Below are 17,176 nucleotides of genomic sequence, written 5' to 3'. Positions count from 1 at the left end.
CTTTTCTCTGCCGTGGATGGCAGATGGGTTAGGCGCTGTATGATCTCAAATAACCTCATGTTCCTTTCCATCCTTATTTCTTGAGAAAACTTCTGACCAGATTTGAAGATCTTCGAGATAAACTGTTTTACTAATGACGGCGGCAATAATCACTCCGCGAGAAGTATTGAGCAATAATTATTGAGTAATCAGTTTGTTGCCAGTCAATATGAAACGTATTTGAACGTGACTAGCGGCTCATTAAGCGCCCCAGTACGTTTAAAGACATTGCGCAATGTGCACACCTTACTGGTCTCTGTCCTTTTATCCGCCTCTTAAAGGATTTGTAACCAGGGCGTTGTCTGTCAACAGTTCGTTGGATACCACACGTTACACGGCACCGCCCGTTTAACCTCGTTCCCAAGATTCTCTCCTACTCTCAAGCATCGGAACTTAGCCTGCGTCGCCTGTGGTTTACTATACCAATTTGTTGGCGCCACGAGGACATCACCAATGATCAAAATCAATGATCAAGGAGAGATTTTCGCCATGATTTTTTTTCGTCGCTCGATAAACTAAATACTCTAGACAGGGTGTGCCAGCCACGTAACCTCTCACTCACCAACGATCTCGCGAAGATCCTCTAAAAGTGATCGAATTTTTTGGATGTGTTAAATTGTACAGTGGTTTATATATATATTTTTTAACTAACTGTTTGTAGTACAAAGTCCATATAATAAGTTTTTCTTTGAGTCATATTACTAGGAGCGATGTTAATTTTTGTTCTTATTTCTAACAAACAGCCTCGATTAGCTACACTAACTGCGGGTTGTTAAGGTCTGAAATATTGTTTTTTTAAAAAACGAAATAAAATGTTGTTGTTTGCTTTTTTGTTTTTGTTTATATGTCAATAGATAAACTATAACACTTCTTGACTATTTAGGTTGTTAAAATCAAGATTCATAACAAATGTACAGTTTGGTTCTATATTTTTAAAGGCTCGGGCAAAAAGAGACATAAATATATGATTTCGCCATCGGGTCCGTTACTCGAAAGTCGACCCGGTAACTTTCGGCCCGGAGAGCAGTTGTATAATTGCCGTGTTTGCATTTATATAAGATCAATGCTAGAAAAAAATCTTGAAAATGATACAATGAAACTTTCAGTTAACGAAACAAAATTTACTGGTTTGTAATTCAACAGGTTTTGATTTAATTAAAATTTGCCTTCGGGCCTTTTGAGAAACGTGCCCCACTGGTCTCTAATTAAAATTTTTGTATACAGATCGATCCGACACGGCCGGGATAAAACTAAATACACATTATGTCAACACATATTCTTAGTGATGTTTTAATTTTTCTTAATAGAAACAGATAAGGTGTGATATGCATTTTTTCCAAGCTTTAATTAAAACCGTTGTATTTTACTGCCGGATTATTGTTACTAGGGTATTTTCCTTCTTAGCAAATTAATGCTTTTTATCATTTTATATTTAGAGAAAATAATTAAATGCAGACTACAGTTCATTGTCAATAGTAAAGTTCATTCATGGTCTCTCACTCATCTCTTTCCGTTTTTCTATCAAAATGGAGTAGACATCAAGAGGCTTGACTATGTCTTCGTACAAAAATGCCATTTCTTTCTTGCTCAGCTTCTTGGCTGCATCTGTAAATCGAGGATCTCGCTGTAGATTTTCGGGACTACTAGTGTTCGTTTCACTGATCGTGGTACATGGTGCGCTTCTAAGCCGTGCACGCGACTGTTCTTCTGTTGGGATGTGGCATCTATTTTCTCTTCCACTGAATCTGCGATCTTCGATCTACGATCCTCTGTTCTTCTCTCTGTAGCGGATAGCAGATGGGTTAGGCTGTATGATCTCAAACAACCTGATGTTGCGTTGTCTTTCTATTTCTTGAAAAACTTCTGACCAGCTTTGAAAATCTTCCAGATGAATTGTTACACTCATGACTGAAATAATCACTCTGCGTGCAAATGATGCAAGCTTTTATAATTATTTCGTTGGAAAAAGTGCTGCTTCATGTGATTGACACCTCCTTACAAGATTCGGAGTGTTGCGCAAGTTGCTCCTTAGTGATGTCAGTCTTTTCATCCAGATAAAATTGAGACTTGTAACCAAGGCGTTTCCAGTCAACAGTTTGTTGGATACAGTACTTTTCACACCATTGATCGTTTTTTGCTGGTCTCGCTGTAGCGTGGAAAAGTCACCTCTATTTATCACGATTTTAAAATTCTATTAACTTTGCATGAACAGTCCTTGGCAGAGAACAAAATAAATCACAAGTAATAGTTGCAAAGTGTCGTTAAAATTAAGGAACCAAAATATATGGTCACGTAGCTTAAAAAAACTCACAAGCGCAGTAAAATATACACCGAGGAGTCTGAATTGTAGTTTCAAAAAACTTGATAATTTAGGTTGTCACAATAAAAATTCATAACAAATGTATAGTTTACTTCTAAATTTTCAAACGCGCGGGCCATCGCATTCGTTACTCGAAAGTCCCGATAACTTTCCGGGCGCAGAAAGCTGTTTATATATGTGTGTGTTTCTATTCAAGATCAATGCTTCAATAATTTGAAAATGATAGATGAAACTACCAGTTAACAAAACGAAACTGACTGATTTGTGAGTTAGGATCTGTGCTACTATCCAACAGGTTTTAATTTTAAAATTTTCTTCCGGGCGCGAAAAGATAAGTTACCGGCCCTTTCAAGAAACGTGCCCCTGGGCTATAATTAAAATTTTGTATACAGATCGATCCGACATGGCCGGGATTAAAAACTGAATGCACATTATGTCAACACATCATATTAGGTAGTATTATTTTTCTTAAAAGAAAGGAAAAGGTATTACATTGTATTTTCCAAGTTTCAATTAAAACCTTTTATTTCACTGATTATTATTACTCGGGTGTTTTTCTTCTTCGAAATTAATGCTTTTTCCGATTTATATTAAATATTTTAGAGAAAATATAACTAAATGCAGACATAAGTTCAGATTCAATAGGAAGTTCACTCATTTTCTCTCACTCATCTCTTTCCGTTTTTCTATCAAAATGGAAAAGACATCAAGAGGCTTAACTATGTCCTCGTACAATAACGCCATTTCTTTCTTGCTTAGCTTCTTGGCTGCATCTGTGAATCGAGGATCTCGCTGTAGATTTTCGGGATTTTCAGTGTTCATTTCATTGATAGCAGTGCATGGTGCGCTTCTAAGCCGTACACGCGAACGTTCTTCTGTTGGGATGTGGCATCTATTTTCTCTTTCACTGAAGCGACGTCCCTCATGCACCTCAATGAACGGTCTCTTTTTCTTCTCTCTGTCGTGAATGGCAGATGTGTTAGGCTTTATGATCTCAAATAACCTCATGTTGCATTGCCTTTCTATTTCAGCAAAAACTTCTGACCAGCTTTGAAAATCTTCCAACTGAATTGTTATGCTCATGACTGCAATAATCACTCTGCGACCAACTTTTGAGCAATGATTTTATTGGAAAAAATGCTTTTGCATGTGATTTACAACTCCTTATGAGATTCGTAATGTTGCGTAATTTGCTCCTCACTAATATCCGTCCTGCTATTTCTAGATCAAATTGACACTTGTAACCAAGGCGTTGTCAGTCAACAATTTATTGGATGCGGCACTTCAGGCTGCGACCAACTTTTGAGCAATGATTTTATTGGAAAAAATGCTTTTGCATGTGATTTACAACTCCTTACGAGATTCGTAATGTTGCGTAATTTGCTCCTCACTAATATCCGTCCTGCTATTTCTAGATCAAATTGACACTTGTAACCAAGGCGTTGTCAGTCAACAATTTATTGGATGCGGCACTTCAGGCTGCGACCAATATTGAGCAATGATTTTATTGGAAAAAAAATGCTTTTGTATGTGATTTACAACTCCTTATAAGATTCGGAATGTTGCGTAATTTGCTCCTCACTGATATCCGTCCTGCTATTTCTAGATCAAATTGACACTTGTAACCAAGGCGTTGTCAGACAACAATTTATTGGATACGGTACTTCTTACGCCAACGGTTTTTTTGTTCTCACTGATATTTAGAACAAAACAGCAAGACCTCGACTATAAAGCAAAAGGTTCAGTGGCCGGACCTGTAAAACATTCCCAGTTATTCAAGCCTTTTTACTCAATTTTGCGCTTTTATCATTTATTCCTGCACACTCTTTTTAGTATCTTCTAGGCCTTTCATTTTTACTTAAGATCAACCTCGTGCCCAGGGCGTTTCCTTTAGAAAATAGGAAGCATGACGTGAGGTTGGTGAAATATAGGAAGCTTTACAACTGTGCTTCTTTAAGTCACATGACCAGGCACACCCATCATTGCGCAAAATGTACTATTGCCCCCGTAGGGATATCGCCCAGAGGGCGAAAACGCGAGGAGGCATCCTAGTAGCTCGCGCTTATTATAGAAATAGACTTACAGTTGAAATATACAGTCAGTTATCATCATCAGGGTTTGTATTCACTCTTGACAGAGGAACCCCTTCCCTGAATCGATCCCGCAGGTGTCTGCAGTGCTTGGCTAATCTTGACCATAAGGGTCCAAACTGTATGGTGAGATCGTCTATCCATCCTGTCTTTAGACGACACTATTTTGAGTCTAATCTCTTGCGGTCCACTCTATTGCTCTGATGATCCAACGGTTATCAGGTAGCCGTGCAATGTGACCTGCCCAGTTATGCTTTGCTTCCCTGATAGCGTTGATGATTTCATTTACGCCAGGTTCTTGTCGGATCCAGGTGTTTCGCGTTCGACCTCTAAGGGTTATGCCTTACATTATGCGTTCTATAAAGTCAGTACGCCAGAAAAAATCTCCATTTGTTTTATCAGGGGCGGCATGGAATCGTTGGGCAATGTTAACGTTTCTATTGTTCACGCCCGAAAGTAAGAGATGGTTAGGATGACGTTGAGCAGAAAATTACCGAGGGGACCGCTATCATACTTAGATATTCGATATTCCGCTTTTGCGTTACGTGTTGTCAGTGACATTCTGTGGAGCGGCTGTTTAGGCAGTCGCTAGGCACAGATGAAGTTATAAGGTGCGCATAACTGTGTATATATAAACACTTGGAGAGTTTGCCAGACACGAGTTTCACAAATCACAACTCTTTGATTGGAAACAATTTGCCAGACACTCTTTCTCTCTCTTTGGGGGACTAAGACTAATTCCACAAAAAAGCAAGACAAGTGAATCAACGGCTAGCTTATCACTAGCAGAACAGTGGACGATTACAGCTAGAAGAAACGCCGACAATTTGGTTCTTTGCTGACATCTTCCCTGCTCACAGATTTCCTTGCATAAAGCTTTTTTTTAAGTACTGTTTTAATAGTCAATTCAAAAAAAGACTGGAACACGCGAGCGTGAATTGATCAAACCTTTTAATTTCTGAGGCTTACTTTCCGCCCTATAAAATGAACTGTATGTAAAAAGTAAAAGAGAAACAGCGAAAAGTTCCAACTTCCAATCAAATCTTTTCTTATTTTTTAGAATAAAATATTCTCGAAACTGAGAATGTTTTGATCAGAGCTATTTAGGGGGAAAATGCACATTTCTTTCAACCCCTTTTAAATGATAGAAGTAAATCTTGTGGATAAAATGAAGCAAAGTACTTATTAATATGTTATTCTACATGTCAAGTACGGCGATATTTGCATAAAGGGGTCTCATTAGGAAAAGCTCTAATGTTGACAAAAGTTTTGGTAAAACAAACAGAATTCGCTCCAGTGTAATCCTGGCCTAAACTGGAAACGTTATCAAATGCACCACAGCAATTTCCCATTATGTCTGGTAAAACATACGGAATTTGCTACATGCAGGGTAACCAAGGTTAAACTGGAAACGTTATCACTATTAATGCGATGAATTCTATAAACTTTGCGTAAAGATTCCTTGGCAGAAAACATTGCAAAGTGTCGTGAAAATGAACCAAAGGATAAAGTAGCAGCACCAAACATTTCGCAGCGTCTGTCTTACCTTTTCAATGAATCGCTTCGCATTGGTCAATTTCCATCTGTCTGTGAAACAGCTAGGGTAACACTACATTTCCAAGAAGGCTCACCAACCGATTGTGACAATTATCGGCCTATTTCGGTACTGCCCTGTATTTCGAAGATCATGGAGTCTTTTGTTAACACCGACTTATAACGAAATTTTGCACACGAAGTCGGTCTCATAAAACAGCATCAATTCGCCTACTCCAAGTTTTTCTTCAACAACTGTGGCATTGCTCAAAGTAGTAGACTCATGGAAGTTTGCAATTGACTATGGTCAGTCTGTTTGCGTTTTTCTAGACGGAGAAAAGCGTTTGATGTCATTTAGCATGACATACAGCAACTTCAGAATTATTTGACCTTGAGATCTAGACGAAGTGGTGGGACCTTAAGAGATAGACGAGAAATTTATTATTTTACACCTTTTTTTAGTGTATTAGTCTTTCCGCTTTTTTACCATATACTATTGTTTTTAATCTTGAAATATTTTATTATCTGCACATAGGTTTATACCAGCTGTTTTTTTTTCTTATAATCAGCTAATCTTTTTTTTGCAGTATCATGATTATTACTTAATAAAAATAAACAGCAAAATGGGTGTAAAAATTCGCGTGAGTTAAATAGCCCACAAGCACAAGGTCAATGATACCGGGGATTCTGAATTACATTTTCAAAAACCTTTATTCAGTTCACTTAACTCAAAACCAGACTTAGCCAAATGAAGTTCAAACATGAGTCCTGGTAACTAAATATATCTATATTTATTTATTTATTTACCAGCTTTTCTGGACACAGGCCAGCCCAGAGGGAATGTGCACGAACGGGACTCAGGTCCCATGTAAGGTGCCATCCCTACCCAATCCCACAACCGGTAAAGGTTGGCCACACGACCGGGGTCTACGACCCCTGCTCTTTTCGAAAAGTGATGTGGGTTATTTTACGTCCTACAAGAACAAATCAGTGAGAAGACTAGGAAGTCTAACCATTTGCAGATGTTATTACAAAGGCAACACTTCCTTCTCAGTTTTAAAGACCCTGAGTGTTGTTCCGGCCGGGGTTTGAACCCGCGACCTCCCGCTCGGCAGACCGGCGGTCTTCCAACTGAGCCAACCAGCTATGTTAAACTATTTCTCGGTATCTTCCTAAACGCCTTTTTGGGGGGTAATAGAGACGCTGGCCTCATCTCGCTATTTACAAACCAATGATTACGGATGAGCGATATGTCTTGTCAAACTGGCTGAACAACAATGAATATGTTTGCCCGGGGGAGGTTACTCCCTTATATGGCCTATACGGGGATGTGCTGCTGGACAGCGCATGGTTTTTGACCTCTCTATTCTAAACAGGGTATATACTTTCGCCCTAGTCTGTCCTAAACAGGGTATATATTATATTTTGCCAGTCTGTCCTAATTATAAACAGGACGAAATTTGTTTGTACTCCAACTATACAAAAGTAATGACTATGACGTTAATTGCCAATAAATGGCTTGAAAACAAGACGGCGAGCATTTGTCTTTTGTCCTAAACAGGGTAATAGAAATGAGGGTGTTGTCCTGAACAGAGTATGTGTTTTAGAATTTTTTTGTCCTAAACAGCGTCAGGGTATAAAAACCGTCAGCGGCTCACCTATACCCAAATATTGCTCGAGCTCTTCCCCCCGGGTATATTTGTGTCTTGGTCAACTTAACACCAGCATTAACAGTGAACTAAATTAGCTTGGAGACAGATCGAGACTGCCTTCAAATACCATCAGGCTATTTGTGACTCTTTGATTATTAAACTGGAACGTGTTTTTAAAATTTATTGTTTCGACGTCCCTTTTAAGCTCGCCTCTTATCAAATTAAAGCAAAATACATCATGTGAGAGAGCCATGCTCTTTAACTTACGCTATGTCACATGCCTTGTTACTTACGTTTAGATACAATTAAACTTAGAAAATAATTATTAAATGGGTTGTTGTTGGCAAATAGCGATTGCGACCATACTTTGATACTTATGTTCGCCAAAAAGTTGAACATGAAGGGAGTTTCAACAGCTTAACCCAATATGGGCGGGTAAAACTTGAAAATACATTTTTTTTGTTTTAACCTACGAGCAAAAACATAGTTTTTGTTGTCTCAAAACGCCAGCGGGTCCCAAATATAAAAGTTGATATATACAAAAAAGCATCGATAAATTTAAACTAAACGCAAATGTTGAAAATATATTATTTATCGATTCAGTTAAAACTGTCGTAAATGAAGAGAAACAACAAGGTATTCATCAGAGTTAACAGTAAAGTTCACTTAAGACGACGACCTGTCATCTTTTTCCGATTTTCGATCAAAATCGAATACACATCCACAGGCTGAACTATGTCTTGGTACAATAATGCCATTTCCTCCTTACTCAGCTTCCTTGCTGCATCTGTAAATCGAGAATCTCCTCGTAGAATGTCTGTATTATCAGAATTAATCTCGCTGTTTATGGCACATGGGGTGCTTATACAGCGCCTCCTTGGTTGTACTTCACTGGGTTGAAGGTGGTTCTTTTCTCTTTCACTGAAGCGACGTCCCTTATGCACCTGTAACAGCGATCTCCTTCTCTTTTCTCTGTCATGGATGGCAGATGGGTTAGGCTGTATGATCTCAAATAACCTCATATTGAATTGCTTCTCCATTTCTTGGAAAACTTCTGACCAGCTTTGAAAATCTTCTAACTGAATTGTTATACTCATGACTGCAAAAATCATTCTGCAAAGAATATTGAGCAATGCTTTTATAATTATTTTGTTGGACTATAAGAAGACCACGTGTTTAATCAGCGGCTCGTTAAAAGCTTCAGAGTGTTAAAGCTATTGCGAAATTTGCCACTTATTAAGGGGGTTTGTTATCTCTGATATAAAAATTTGCACCTAATTAACATCGGGTTTTTTTTTGTCTTTTAAATGTTATTTTCACCTTTGTAATACCTCAAGAAGCGAGGATTGGTAACCAAGGCGTTTTCCGTCAACAGTTCCTTGGATACGTCACGTTTCACGGCGGCACCGCGCGCTCTGTCTTCGAATCTCTAACAAAGGCAGTGTATTCCTCACAACTGAATATTCACTTCCGTCTCAGTGGGTTCCAGTCCTCGCTCCCATTCACACTACACCAAAGTGTGACACAGAACTTTTCCGATATGCCACGCTCCACTTTCAAGGTCGGCGTGGTGCAGCATCGATCGGTCCGTTACAGAAATCGCGCCGAAATCACCGTTTTTATACCGTTTTTATGTGTGCAACCTCGTCCCCAGGGACGTATAAAAAGCCCACCTTCATTTTTATTGTGCACAGCTCATACAGTTGAATGGAGTTCACGACAAGGAACAAAAGAAAAATGTAATGTTTCTCTTAAACTTGAAGAAAACACCAGGAACACGATTTCTGCTCCGATTTGCTGTTTATAGCCTCCTTAATAGACTGCCAGGCTCTGGTTCTTTAGACTGCGAGCTTTCCCTCTTCAGTCAGTCGAGTCTAAGCTCGGCAGGACTGGAGAGAGCGAATTGGCCAAGAGGGAAACTGGAAACCCGTCTCCTCCCCAGTTTCCCCTCGGCTTTCGCTCGCTTCTCTCGATTTCCTCGCTTGCGTGACCATCCTGAGAGACTACTCGCAGTCTACGGATACTGCTATCCAACGGATAAATCAATATCCAGCTGTTGAGTGTTAAGGAAACCAATTGAGTTATCCACTGGATAGTGTTATTCACCCTTTGAACAACTGGGGTCAGGTAGCCGCTCTACTGACAGCTCCGCAACCGTATATCACGTCGACTTGTTCGGTTGCTACAGTGGCTCCAAAATCTTTCCTCGGGACATTTTTTAAACTTGCAATACATAGCTTAAGCCAAGCCTAAAAGCGAACAGTCTGTATATTTACTTTTAATTTTCTTAAAACAGTAATCTTTAAACGAATAAGCCAACCCGTATTGCAAAGAAATCCGAAACATTATTTACCGTAATGATTCGATTTAGCGACCTCCTTCCAATAAGCGCCCCCTTCCAAATAAGCGCCCCCCTTTGAATGTGTTTTTGTTAATAAGCGCCCCTATTCTAATAAGCGCCACCTATTCTAGTATTATTACAGCGCCTTCAGAGTACGTATCAAACGTGGTTTATCTTCCTTTAATAGCTGACATACGTAATAATGTTTCTGTTATTATTAGTTACCGTAGATAAACTCATGAACATTCACCGTACCGAGCATGTATACTTTGTTGCTGTTACGGTTTCTGTTATTGTTAGTTATTTTAATATTTATTAAAGTTTTGTTTTGAACATTAGGTTGTTTCTAAAAGAATTAAATAAGCGCCCTGTCCCGAATAAGCGCCCTGTCTCGAATAAGCGCCCTGTCTCGAATAAGCGCCCTTCCTTGAGGTACCAAAAGTAAATAAGCGCCCCGGGCGCTAAATCGAATCATTACGGTACCTGTCTGAATTTGTTGAAACATGGTCACTAGGTTTTAGCCTGGCGCCGGGCCAGGGATGTCTTCAAGAATTGAGGGGTCTTGCCATCTTGGTCGTTACAGCCAGATAGCCCAGGGACAGCCCTAACAGTGGATGGATGGCTCAGGCCTAGAAGAGCAAAAGTAGTGAGGTAGAGAGAGGTCTATTTTGACACTCCCCTTTCAGTAAGGAGCAATGTTAACTAAAGGCTTTGACTGGCAAGTACCTTGTTTCCCTTTGCCCGAACCAGCTCAATAAGACCTCGGCTGACAATAATTATCATGATAATTGCAGAGCTCAGGGGGATGCGCAGACAGCCACCCAGTGTCCTGGGTGGGAGGATGAATTCTTGGTAAGAAGGACATATACTTTACAGATGCTGATATCACTCGCGCGGCATTCTGACACATAAATACGATCCCACGAAAGTAAACAAGAGCTGCGCTGCATCATTCAAAATTCATGACTGTCAATCAAAACATCAGTAAAACTTCAATGAAACATGTACAACAACAACACTTTTTATTCAAGACAGCGAAGTAGTAAGCTTAAACTGTTTCTGTTTACCTTTTTTTGTTTTGTTTGTTTGTTTGTTTGTTTTTTTCAGCAGAGAATAGCCGGCTTTTCGTTTGAAATAGATGAGCGAACCCCGCAGAAAGACTTTCACTTTAATCTTTGTTTTTACAACAATTAAAAACTTTCGATTTTCTTGCCATTCAGTTTGCAAACAAAAAAAACTTTTTTTAAGATGTTGTATTTTCAGCTAATAACGCGAGGCCATTCAACATCGTCTTTTTTTTCTTGCCACTGTGACATAAAATCATTATCTTGATTTCACAACAAAAGTGAAACGAGACAAAAACATCCAGCCTCTAAAAGCGAGTAAGTGAGCTGAAAGCGAGTAAGTGGGACGTCAGGAGCGCTTAAGGTTTTTCCTGTAGTCTGATGTATTAAAATCCTGCATGTTAAACTTTCACAAATCTGTAGTCATCGTTGAATCCCGTTGCGAAGCTGTTCTTAGCCCAAAAACCAAATAAACAAATCAGCTTTGAAAAACTGAAGAATCTTGATAGCAGTTTCATTTTATTTTGTGGCAGCAATGGTAGGATGCGAAAAGTTAAAAATTTCACTGAAATGACAAAAGATTTTCCCTGTACACTGTCGTACAAGCCAGCAGGAACTTAAAGAAACGCAGCCAATGAGAAATCCCGTCCTTTCCGACACTTACCTCAAAAAAACCAAATAAACAAATCAGCTTTGAATAAAAGAAGAAAAAATTGACAGCAATTGCATTTGAGTAGAAGAACATATCAATTTTGAAACTTAATTGAAATGCCAAAAGGCTTCAGTTGTTGGCAACATAGTTTCCATGCTATCGGCAAACAGATGCTGCATAAGTTCACCTGTCAAAATTATAACAATTATGAGACTAGTGGTCCTAAAAAGTGACCATGCAAGTAAAAAGCAAACCCTTCAGAATTCATTTCCGAAAGATTTTTATTCTTAAGTCAAACAATAAATTTACTCTAGCAACTACATTGGTTGTCCCTATACTGGTTAATTTTAATGCTTGTTATACGTTTACGCTAAGACCAAACATAATATATGTACATGTCTGGGGCTCCCCTACTCTACCCCCAGAGTCTGTACGAGCGTTCGTATGGGCAGGCGCTCTCTGACGTCGTAACCAAATTTTCTCGCATCGATAGCTTTCCAATTTCTATAGCAATTGAGGTTCCTCTCGGCTACAACCTGGGGTTAGTTTACGACTTTAAACTGCCGCAAAATGCCTTCATTTTCGAGAAGATAAACATCATTGATCGCATCCTTGTTCTAAATTTTGGAAAACAAGTGAATTCCTAATTTATGCAAGGCAGTAGCATAACTCAAACCTATCTGATTTTAGCCAATCAAACTCCATAACTACAATCTCAGACTAAAACTTCGAAACACTTTGGAAAAATCTGCTACCTTTCGTTTTCCCTTTCCCTTTTGCAATGTTGTTTTAGCCAAGTAACTTTGCAATCACATCTCAACATTCGGACGTGAGAAGTGCATAGGTGCTGTAGTCTTCAGTAGCCAATGAACAGGCAAGAAACGTTATTGACAATAATATTGCGCAAGTTTAAAAGAATGTCAGTCTATTTTCTAATTAGGATATATGTACGTCATAAAATTGTCAAAGTGTTGTAAACAAGCAAACTTTAAACAATAGAAAATAATACATGAATTTGTTGTTTATGGCGACCATAATTTACAGATACTCATGTTCACCAAAACTTTGAACACTTCATCCTAAATGAAGGTAGCTCTAATCAGGTTAACAAAAACGCCGACAGATCCTAAATGTCAATGTTGATGTACAAACAACTGTATAGCCGACCTCAAACTAAACACAAGTTCTCACAATATATTATCAATTTAAAACTTTCGTGAGCTAAGTTTAGAAAAACAATAAGGTATTCATTACAGCTGATAGCAAAGTTCAATTATGACCATGAGCTGTCAACTCTTTCCGATTTCCAATTAAAATGGCATAAACATCCACAGGTTTTACTATATCTTGGTACAACAATGCCATTTCCTCCTTACTCAGCTTTCTTGCTGCATCTGTGAATCGAGAATCATGCTGTAGACTATCTGGACTATCAGCATTAATTTCACTGATTGTGGTACAAAGTGTGCTTCTACTTCGCTTTCGCGGTTGTACTTCACTGGGGTGAAGATGGTTCATTTCACTTTGGCTGAGGCGACGTCCCTCTGGCACCTCTAACAGCGATCTCCTCTTCTTTTCTCTGTCGTGGATAGCAGATGGGTTAGGCTTTATGATCTCAAATAACCTCATGTTGCATTGCCTTTCTATTTCAGTAAAAACTTCTGACCAGCTTTGATAATCTTCCAACTGAATTGTTATACTCATGACTGCAACAATAACTGTGCGAACAATATTGAGAAATGCTTTTTCATAATTATTTTGTTTGAAAAAAGCATTTGCATGTGATTAGCGGCTCCTTAGAAGATTCCAAATGTTGCGTAAATGGCTTTTTATTGATATCAAACTTTTTCTCTCTGGATGAAATTGAGACCTGTAACCAAGGCGTTTTCAGTCAACAGTTTGTTGGATACGACACATTTCACGGCAACGCTCATTTTTTGCTGCTCTGTAAAACAAAACAACAAGACCACGAAAGCAATGATTTTAGTGGTCGGCGGACCTGTAAAATATTCTTCGCTCCACAGATTTTGGGCTTTTATCATTTTTTCCTGCGGTAAAAAAAAATGCATTCTCAATCGAAAATGACTTGCCACCTACTACTTATAACGTCATATCTCGTAACCATAGTAACTGACCATCACTTAACTTGTCTCAAAATGCACCCGAGGGATAAACGAACAACAACTACTGAAAACTTCAGGTGCTGATGTTTTCTTGTCTAGGACCCCTCCTCCCCTCCGCCCCCATCCTCTCCTTGTAGGCCCGAGGGTTAAAACTTTGTAAGCCTGACCCTTTTCATGGAGGATATCACTTTGACATTGGATGATTGATCAGTTTCTTAGTCAAGTGACTTGCCACATCCTTTTTCGCTATTTGTTTTGGTTCAAATTTACATCACTTTAAGGGGATTTGACTTGATTTAATTTGTTTGCTATTTATGACCATAAGCACAATATTTTTGGAATTAATCAGGGTTGTTGGAAATTAATTGTTTTCTGTAAACTGTAACGTTTTCATTTTGGTGAGAGACTGGGGCAAGAAGAAAATATTGAATTTGTACCAAGGAATAAAATACTTTAAAAATTCCCCGATTAATTTGACGTGTTTAGCGTTAAACCAAATACAATAGAAGAAAAATTGAGAACCTTAAAGGTTTGTATAAGTGTTGTAATTCTAAAATAAATGTCAAAATAAATGTCAAATTTCACAAAATGACATGTTACACATGAAATTTTCAGAATTTTACCTGTGTTTTCACAATTCTTGTGAAATCTGACATTCATTTTCTCGGCCTCCCATGAGAAATAGTCTTTGTTTGTTATTACAAATAACTAATTATATCTATAGCCCTTGAAAAATGTAAAAAAGAATGCGATATTGTTTAAATCACGTTTTTATCCACTGAAAATTGAAATTACTCAATTTCCTGATGGATTCCATCTTTAATTGTTTTTTCTTTTTAACTTTAGCTATCTCCCATTACTTAAGTTACCAGTTTACTATTATAGGAAATGAAGAAAATAATAACAAATTAAATGTGTTGTTCATGTTAAAGGCGTTTCCATAGCAACCATGTTTTGATATTCATGTTTCCTAAAATTTTGGAAATTTTCTGCTAATAGGAGGAATTTCGATACTTTAACTGATAGCCTTTGAGTGTAAAATTGAAAACTATTGAAATTCGTGCAACCTAGCTTCCGTCGAGTTTATCACTTCGCTTACGATCGACTCCGATTACTGATTTTCCTTGATCAGTTCCAATGCACTCTAATGGCTCACGACTTCGTCTCTAATGAGAACCACCTTTAGACCCGCTGCGTACGAGCAATATTTCTTTTAATGCAAAAAAAAAAAAAAAAAAGAAACATAACATAACATAACGAGTCGAGGCAACAGCTTCTAATTTGCTTTTAGTTTGTTTTCAAACAAAATTTAGAAACGGCACAATTCTTCTTCGTTTATCGACTCCTCGTTAGTTCACTGTTACATAACCGGACAGAAAAAAATCTCCTCTTTCTTCATAATGTCTGAAAGCATTTACTCGTTAAACTTGACAATTCCTGCGAGGCGACTTTGCTTACAAAACCGATTTTTGATTTCCATCGGGTTATAAATGCTGTTATGGATCCGACTTAAGGTCTCTGATGATAACCAAAAAAACCCATCGTCTCGGTCCGTCGCCGTTATAATTTTATATTATGATTTGATTTTGACACTTAAACTCAGGCGAGCTGTTACAAAATATCAAGAACTACAACCAACAGACAGAGGGGAAAAAAATAAGTCTAAAGTCCGATAATAATTTGTTGTTGTTATTTTTTTTTAAAAAAATACGATTAAAAGATAAAGTTTTGATTTTGCATTAAAACGCTATCAGATCCCTAATGCAATGTTTGAACACGTTTTGACAATTACATTTAAAACTTTCATGAATTAGGAGAAACAAAAAGTTATTCATAAGAGGTGATGGCGAAGTTCACTAATGTCCATGACCAGTCATCTCTTTCCGAATTCCAAGAAAAATGGAATATACATTCACAGGCTCAACAATGTCCAGGTACAATAATGCCATTTCCTCCTTACTCAGCTTCCTTGCTGCATCTGTAAATCGAGAATCATACAGTAGACCATCTAGATTATCAAGATTAATCTCTTTTCTTGTGGCACATGGTGTGCTAATAGTGCGCTTTCCCGGTTGTACTTCACTGGGTTGGAGGTGGTTCTTTTCTCTTTCACTGAAGCAACGTCCCTCCCCAACCCGTAACAAAGATCTCCTTTTCTTTTCTCTGTTGTGGATAGCAGATGTGTTAGGCTGTATGATTTCAAATAACCTCATCTTGCGTTGCCTTTCTATTTCTTCAAAAACTTCTGACCAGCTTTGAAAATCCTCCAGATGAATGGTTATACTCATATCTACAACGAAAACTGTGCGAGCAATATTGACCAATACTTAAATAATCCTTTCGATTGACTACTTTCCACCTAAATAATTAGCAGCTAACTAAAAGTTTCAGAGTGTTTTGACAGTCCGAAAATACATTAAGGAATTTGCAATTTATTTATGTCGGTTCCTTTATCTCTAAAATCCTGGATTTGTAACCAAGGCGTTTTCTGCAAACATTAATCCTTGGATACGCTACATTTCACTACAGCACCGCCCTTGTTTTCACCGCCTATTTTCCAGTCAGTAACCCTGTAAGGCCCAATATCCACAAACAAATTCTCTAGAGACTGATCCCTATAGCTACTCGTAGAGAGTTTGTTTAAGAATTTGGAGCAATTTTCTTTTAACCCTATTCAGACTGGGGGGGGGGGGCTTTTCGAACCCCCCCTCCGGCAAAATCGTGATAACTCCTACACCGAAAGAGCTATGACGTTCAAATTTTCTGACTTTTCCTAAAATTTATCTAGGAACATTTTGGTATAATTACCATGTCCATGTGATTAATCATGTTGCCATGGCAACCAGTTTCTGACACATAGGTTTTGGAAAATTTAAAAAATGGTGATTTTTTTGTTTTAAGATCGCGTTTTTACACTTATAGTGCTTTTTGTTGTTAAAATGGTCTTTGCTTGGGACTAGTTTTTGAATTACATCAAAATGTTTCAACATCGAATATTTGGGGGGGAGGGGTGGGGTAAAATTTGTCATTTTTTTGCTTTGACAAATATGCTGCTCTATTTTCCAAATAACACTTCCAAAGTCATTTGTTTGGGTAATAAACATTAGTTTGATACTTCTTTTATACATTCTGAGCTTTTTACCCTTTGAAAGTTGCTTTAAATTATAATTTTAACAAAAAAACGGAAATCCAAGATGGCGGATCCAAGATGGCGGATCCAAGATGGCGGACAACCATTTCAAATTTTAAATTTTACTGCTTTCTATTGCTTTTTCTCGCTGTACAAGTGTTTCCCTTTGACTAGTTCATAAGAAAGGATAACAAACAGATGACTTTACCAAAATTATTGATATTTTACGTAT

Source organism: Porites lutea, chromosome 13 (assembly GCF_958299795.1).
Source record: "Porites lutea chromosome 13, jaPorLute2.1, whole genome shotgun sequence".
Classification (NCBI taxonomy): domain Eukaryota; kingdom Metazoa; phylum Cnidaria; class Anthozoa; order Scleractinia; family Poritidae; genus Porites; species Porites lutea.
The sequence above is the reverse complement of the archived record's forward strand: the minus strand, read 5'-3'. Positions refer to the sequence as shown.